Here is a 6,993-nt window from a genome sequence, read left to right as displayed (position 1 = left end):
AGTCTGAAAATTGCAAGACATTCTTGAAATATTTTCCCTAATGCTTCAGTCAATGTGTGAGAAAACCCAAAACAGGAAAGAAATGTTTCAGAAATAATTTCTTGTCTGAGAACAAATCCATCCTTTTTCTACTCTTAACTTCTTAGTAGTCAATGACAAAAAGGCAATCCTTCCTCCTTGGGCGTGAACAGGCTAGGACCTTTACTTTATTTGATCTAAAAAACTTGTAATCTTTGCAGACTGCCACTTCTGCCAGAGGCCCGTGCTTCAGGAGGGGCTGAAAGACTGTGTGCGAGTGGAACATGAGCAGAGCACTAGGCCGCTGCAAATGTCTCTGCTCCTCTGTTCATCCAGAGAGCTCAGGCCGTGGAGCTGCACTGTACCAGTGTGCTTGCATTGTCATTAGATGTGCGTAAGAATATGGGGGAACATAAACAATGTCTTTGAGCTTAGCCATATCCAAGGGCCTGACATTAGGACTGGAGCTCATGTGTGCTAGATTCTGTATCATGGTGGTGTGGTGTTTTTTGTTTGTTTGTTGTTTTTTTTTTTTTTTTTTTTTTTTGTCCCATGTAGACATAGGGATATAAATAAAATTCCGTGAGGCAAAATACTGTTGTCCTGAAGCCCTTCAGCCTGCTGGAGATAGAAGGATAGTAGGTGGAATATATAAATGGAAAGATTAAGGGATATACCAGTCACCTCTCCAGAATGTTTCCAAGTCTCCCAGAAGTATTTTAGTTTCTTCTCTGCTTCTCTTGCTTTTTCATTCTTTTATTTTTCCTGTTTTCTTTCTTCTTTGCTTTGACCTCTGCTTGTTCTTCATCTCTTTCTCCCCCCATCCAAACCCTCCCTTTTCATTCCCCACTCTTTCTACTTTACTCCTCCCCTCACTCATTCTCTTCAGCATTGCAGCAATGGTAGTCAAAAGAAGAAAGGCACGGAATTATCTGTTACTAAATGGGTGGTGCTGATGGAAAATTAGGGAGGAGGAAAAGAAGAATTAATTATCCATAATATAAGGGTTAAGAAATAAGATTTTCCCAACTAACAGTAATATCTGAAGATATCCTAAATTTCTGAGAAATGTGAACATTCCTTCTTCCTTCATCAGAAGGCAGTAGTAGCTAAAATGTTAGAAAATGAAAGAAAGGGTCAACCTTTTGTTTTTATCCCTGCTTTCTGTAAGTAACCTGTATAGAGATTTTTTTCAAGGTTGCTGAACATCCACTGTTCCAATTTCTCTGCTTCTTAGGGAGGATGAGGCGTACTTGTAATCCGTTGCTTTGAGATCCTACTATGAAAGACATGAAACAAGTGCAAGTTGTTATTGCTAGGAGGTAGAGTGTATAACCAGTCACTGACTAGAGGACCATCCATTAATTTTTGTTTTGTTTATTTTTAAAAAGGTGTGCGGCTGATATGGAGAATATGTCAAGTCAACTGGATGAGTCAGCATGGGCAACATAAAGTGAGTTTGCTTTTTAAAGAAAAATGTTCACGCTCTAGGTGAATTTATTGCGATTTTACCTGCAGGGTTTTTTTCAGTACTTGCCTTGAATGAAGGCTGATAACATACATTAACGCTGGGGAACATCTTTCCACAGACTTTTTTTTTCTTAAGAGTAGTGATGATCAAACTCATATCCTCTTATCAATATGTTTTGCAAGAATATCTGCATTGGCCTGAAGACTCACTGACCACTCATCAGTACAAATAAGGTTTTGAAAATCATTTCATTTCATCCCTGTAGTGGGAATACATCAAACATTGTCTCATTCAGTGTGTATGAGCAGGCACTGTTTTTGTGGGCGTTTTGGCTTTGTAATTTTGAATTAAGTGGGGTGCTGTTAATGTCCAAGCAACCTATTATAGAATTAGAATGGCAAATTGAAATGCAGATGCAAGATGATATGCAGACACCTAGACCTTTTATAACTCTATGCAGTGTTTGGGGGCTGGAGAATGATATTCAGAAATTTGAGGGGGAAATTAATAGGAGGCACAGAGTTGGTCACAGTGGCATTATTATTATACCTTTGCATTATTTCATATAGAAAATTAGCCAGAGGTAAAGATGGTGGTCTTCCTTCTGATGTTTTGCACAGCTGTAATACAGCTGTGAGATTTGATCCAATACCCACTGAAATAAGTAGTAATGTTTGTGTTGCAAGTGGTGGATTACATGTTAGGACCACAGATAGGGAGTAATCACGAGGCTGCTCTGAACCATGGGAGGGAAGGAGCTGAATTGCTCTCAGCCATTGCCAGGGTATCTCAAAGCCATCTTTTTCTGCAAAGTGTTGTGATAAGCATTGTGCTGAATTGGGGAATCTAGGCCTCAGTTTCTTCGACCCTCTGTCAGGAAGGAACACTGTCCACTTTGTGGTTAAATGAAGATGAAGTGCTGATCTTTACTCTTTCTAAAATTCTTTCCCTTCTTAAAACTAAGACTCATTGAACACAGGTCATTACCTGTCCTGATTAGCTCTTTTAATTTCTTTTTAATGCCATACTTTCAGTGAAATGCTTGGGGGGAAAAAATGGCTGGCAAAATGTGGTTTAGGTTTAGAATTCCATTTTTGAGCAATAGATTGACTCAGAAATTAGTACTTCAATATATTTTTTATTATTTTTAAATTATTTATATTATTTACAACTTCCTTCTTCCATATGTCAATCACTAATGATAAGATAAATATTGGTGTTATATTGGTTTATTAGTTTGGAATAGAACAGAGCAAGTAAGCTTTTATTCACATAGCGGTTACAACAAAAGTGGTATATCAACTCTAACATTTAATGCTTTCCAGAATTAAGGGTAGCCTTAAAAAAAAATAATTGTCTTAAGGTAGAAAATTCACATACATTGAAAAACATGAAATTCCAACTTTTAGCAGATTTGTTTTCCAGTTCAGAGATATTGTCCATTGGTCTTTCTGTTGAATGAATTAAGGTGTGAAGGTGCTAGTGCTGATTTGTTTTTATTCATAGTTTTGTGATATTGCCTTCAGAGGGTGGGGTGAAGCGAGACCCCTGGGAGGGATGTGGGGCAGCACCTTTGTGGGCTGCAGGGTCTGCTTGAGAAGGAGACACCAAACTCTACAGGTGGGGACAGCAAAGATGTCCTACACAGAAGTGGGAGCCTGCAGCTTGCACAGAGTCTGTATGGTGGCAGGGAGGAGCACGCAACAGTCAGTGATGCCTTCAAGGCAACAGAAGGAAGAATTTTCTGGGGACTGGGTAAAGTTACATGCAAATCAAAGTCCCCATATCTGCTGGAACCAGGCATGGAGGCAAGGATCTCTGTAAAAATGCAGTGGGCAGGGGTGGAGCTGAATCATCATCTTTGCAGTTCTGTCCAGCATTGCTGTCATTGAGAAGAAGAAGAATGCAGAAAACAAAAAAAAAAACAACAACAAAAAATTGAGGTTAGTCAAGAAATGCACAGGCAAAGCTGCTTTAATAAAATTATATGACCTTGTATCAGTAGAACATGATGCTAAGTTTGCATACAAGTGTGCATTCCACACCTCCTGTATTACATTTTATTTAACCTTATCACTTAATTTTATTTTTAATACTTTTTTTTTTCCTGAGTTATTTTCTTCCTTTATCTCTTGAGGGGCTTGTATGATGCATATTTCCATCTAGAATGAAAATAAAGTTCTCAAATCTAAACTTTGCAGAAAATATCTCAACCTTTTCCTGTCTCAGTAACTACTAGAATTTTCATGTTGGTCAAGCACCAGGTCACATCTGGGTGTTTGACAAGGGTATCGCATACCGCGTATCGGGTGCACAAAGTGCCTCACGCAGGGTTGGCTGGGTCTCCTTGCCAAGCACAGCTGTGGCATACAGGTACAGACAGGGAAGTACACTCCCAGGTGGTTTCTTGGAGAGAAGGTCTCACTGGGAAGCTGATATCCCTATGCCGCCATGTAGCACAAGACCTTTTTGCTTGTTCAGGCGTCCCAAGTACCAATGTGATGGTGAGTAGTGTCAATTCTAGCACCTGAGATCCTGAAGCAGGAGAGGAGACTTAGCTCAGTCCATCACAATATGTAGACCCTCATCTGTAATATGGAGAGTTAAGTGGGGGCAAATCAATGAGTTCATAGTTCAGGAGACTTGGCAGGTGTGCTAGTGTTTCTGTCAAAAGAATGTGTTTGTTACTGTTCCTTGTCGAGATTAACCTGAAAATCCAAATAAATGTCAACACATGAGGTCACTGGATGAAAGAAAAGTTTTACAGTTGGCAAAAAAAAAAAAAATCATAAAACTTTTTCTTTAGAGTAAAATGTTTTAACTGTATCATTTTCAGCCTTCTTGTCATGCTGTAAAAAAAAAAAAAAAAGTGGATCTTGATAAGTTGAATTTTATGCCTGGATACTGTTTATCATGAGACCAAGACCAGTGAGACACTGGCAGTCCTTCAATGTGCCAAGCTTAAAATAATGTAAGTGACATTTGTGAAATGGATGTATTAGTTAAGAAGCTTTAAGAAAGTTGTTCTTGTTGTTTTTATTAATACTTTTTTTTATAAGGCTGCAGTTCTGGATATTTTATGCCTCTTTGGGAAGCTAGAACTCAGGCAGACTTTCTTTTAGTGTGGAAGAATTGTTTTTTTCCTCCTACCTTAGTGGAGGGCTAGTACGTTTTTTCTCTGGTGGTACTTGGGGTGAGGGGAAGGCAAGCGTGGGTCATCAGAATGGTTCAGACCTAAACATTTCCTAATACTGCCCCTACAAACAAGGTCCGTAGACATTGTGGCAATTACAAATAATATCAAATTCAAAGATATGCACATATCCCTTATCACTAAAACCAGTTAGAAGGATTGCTCTAACTTTAGATGTAGACTTTAATACTAGGAAAAAGCTCAGAATAAAATTATAGTGAGAGTTGCAAATTAAATAATTTGGATGAAATGCACTGGATTTAATTCAGATCCTTTGGATAACATGGGTTGGACTAGGTCTTCTCTTGTGGATATCCAGAAAAAAAAGGATACTAATTCCTCAATTCCATATCAAGGTGTGTACAGCTTTCGTTCCCTTTTACAGCCTTTTGTGATTCTACTTTACATCTTCTTCTTTTCTTTTCCTCAATCCTGCAGCTTTCTTCTGTCTCAGATTCTGTATTCTGGTTATTCACTTCCTGGTGGTAAAGGAATACTTACCTTGTTTCTGACTTTCTGGTGAACTTTCATATTCTCTTTATCTATATGATAAGAGATGAGATATTCATGCTCAAAGTGGTCATAAAATATTCTGTCTTTGATTTGGATTTACCTCATCTGTGTAAAGAATAAAGATTAAAGCACAGGCTATGCACATGAAGTTTACATATTCATATGCAGCTATCGTATATTAAATATCAATTCTACAATCATTATAATTACATTGCACTTTTTTGGTAATTGGCCTTAAACCATTACCCCCAAATTACACGTGGTATTAGAATTACACTACCATCTAGTGACTCGTAGATGTCCACGTTAGATTGTGCTTCCAAACCCTGGTTTTGTTAATAATAAAGGAAGCTTTTTTCTCTTCTTTTGTAGGTATGAGGTAGAGTTAGTACAGACTTAACAATGTGTCCTGCACTGAATCTAACTAGTAATAGGATTCAAGAGAAAACACCGTCCTTTTAAATGTTTCAAACTTTTGTAGATCTTTCAATGCAAAGTACCAGTTATCTTTATTTTAATGCATTCCTTTTAAAACCTTGAAGATCCTAATATTTGGCCTGAAAATAATTTGGTTTCGTGTTATTGTGAGTGCATTTAAAATAGTGATGCTCAACAAAGAGAGGGCAGGCAACGTTTCGCGCTGCCCTTGCCCTTGGTTAGAGGCTGCAGTGGAGCTGCAGCCAGGAGGGGGCACAACGAGCAGCTTTTCCCGTTAACCCTTTGAAAAGTTGATGGCATAATCAGGGAAAATTTATGCGGGGCTTCAGACTGTACCTTTTTGTTGCACTTCTAACATATCAGTGAAATAGTGGCAAGGAGAGGAAGAGTCACAGTGTTGCATAATAGAAGAAATACATTTTAATTTCTTTTCCCTCACATTTTTTTGCCCTGTATGTATCGTAAGTCTTCAAATGGTACTTAGAGCATAAAAAATCAGAATAGTTTTCCTTTGGTTATAACAGAAATCATTTTTGCTAGATCTGTATACAAAATCTTGTTTCTTCAATCTTGTGCATCTGGATTAATGTAGCAGGTTGTTATGAATGTTGCTGATAGGCATGTCGTTCATATGTGAGAGGTGTAATCGGATCTATAGGTCCTGAGGGTCTAGAAGCTCAAAGCAACTGTTAGGTGTGACATTTTTGACACTGAGTAAGACTTTTAGCGCTCTGGGCAATTAAGTATTTGTGTGTACCAAGTATGCGCTCAACTGCTTGCATAATTTGCATGAATAGCTAGTTGCACACACAAGTACATAATTAATTAACTGCCTGTGCTATTAACTGCTGTGGACATACAGCTATATCTGTTTTCTTTTTCAGGAACATTTGTGTAAAATTTTTAGTGCTTGTAGGATACACCAGTAGAGGAAGAATAACAAATATAGCACTTTGTATGCATAAGTAGAATCCATATGAAGTTGTTGTTTCCATAAACCAGTAATTGCTATTTAAAAACAGTGTTTGCAGAATCTCCAAGGATCATTTTCAGTAAACTTATCTTCATTCTGACCTGTCAGTGCAGACATGCAATTTCAGCTCAGGTGTTTAAACTGGAGTACAATTTTTATGTACAAGTCCATATTGTGCGTTCCAACTTGGTCATGCAGTTCTTTTAATATAAAATGTTTGTGGGGGAGACGAGTTCAAGAGCTGAAGCTGATGCAAGTTGCTTCCATCCCTTCACTGGGCTTTGGATCAGGCTCATCAAGCCCAGCAAGGGGCAGGTCACTTGCACGAGGGTTATAGAGGCTCTTCCCTCTGAATGAATAAACCATTTATAATTGTATTTTGTAAAG

The sequence above is a fragment of the Cygnus atratus genome, chromosome 9 (assembly GCF_013377495.2).
Source record: "Cygnus atratus isolate AKBS03 ecotype Queensland, Australia chromosome 9, CAtr_DNAZoo_HiC_assembly, whole genome shotgun sequence".
In the NCBI taxonomy this organism is placed as follows: Eukaryota; Metazoa; Chordata; class Aves; order Anseriformes; family Anatidae; genus Cygnus; species Cygnus atratus.
This window is presented reverse-complemented; position numbering follows the sequence as displayed.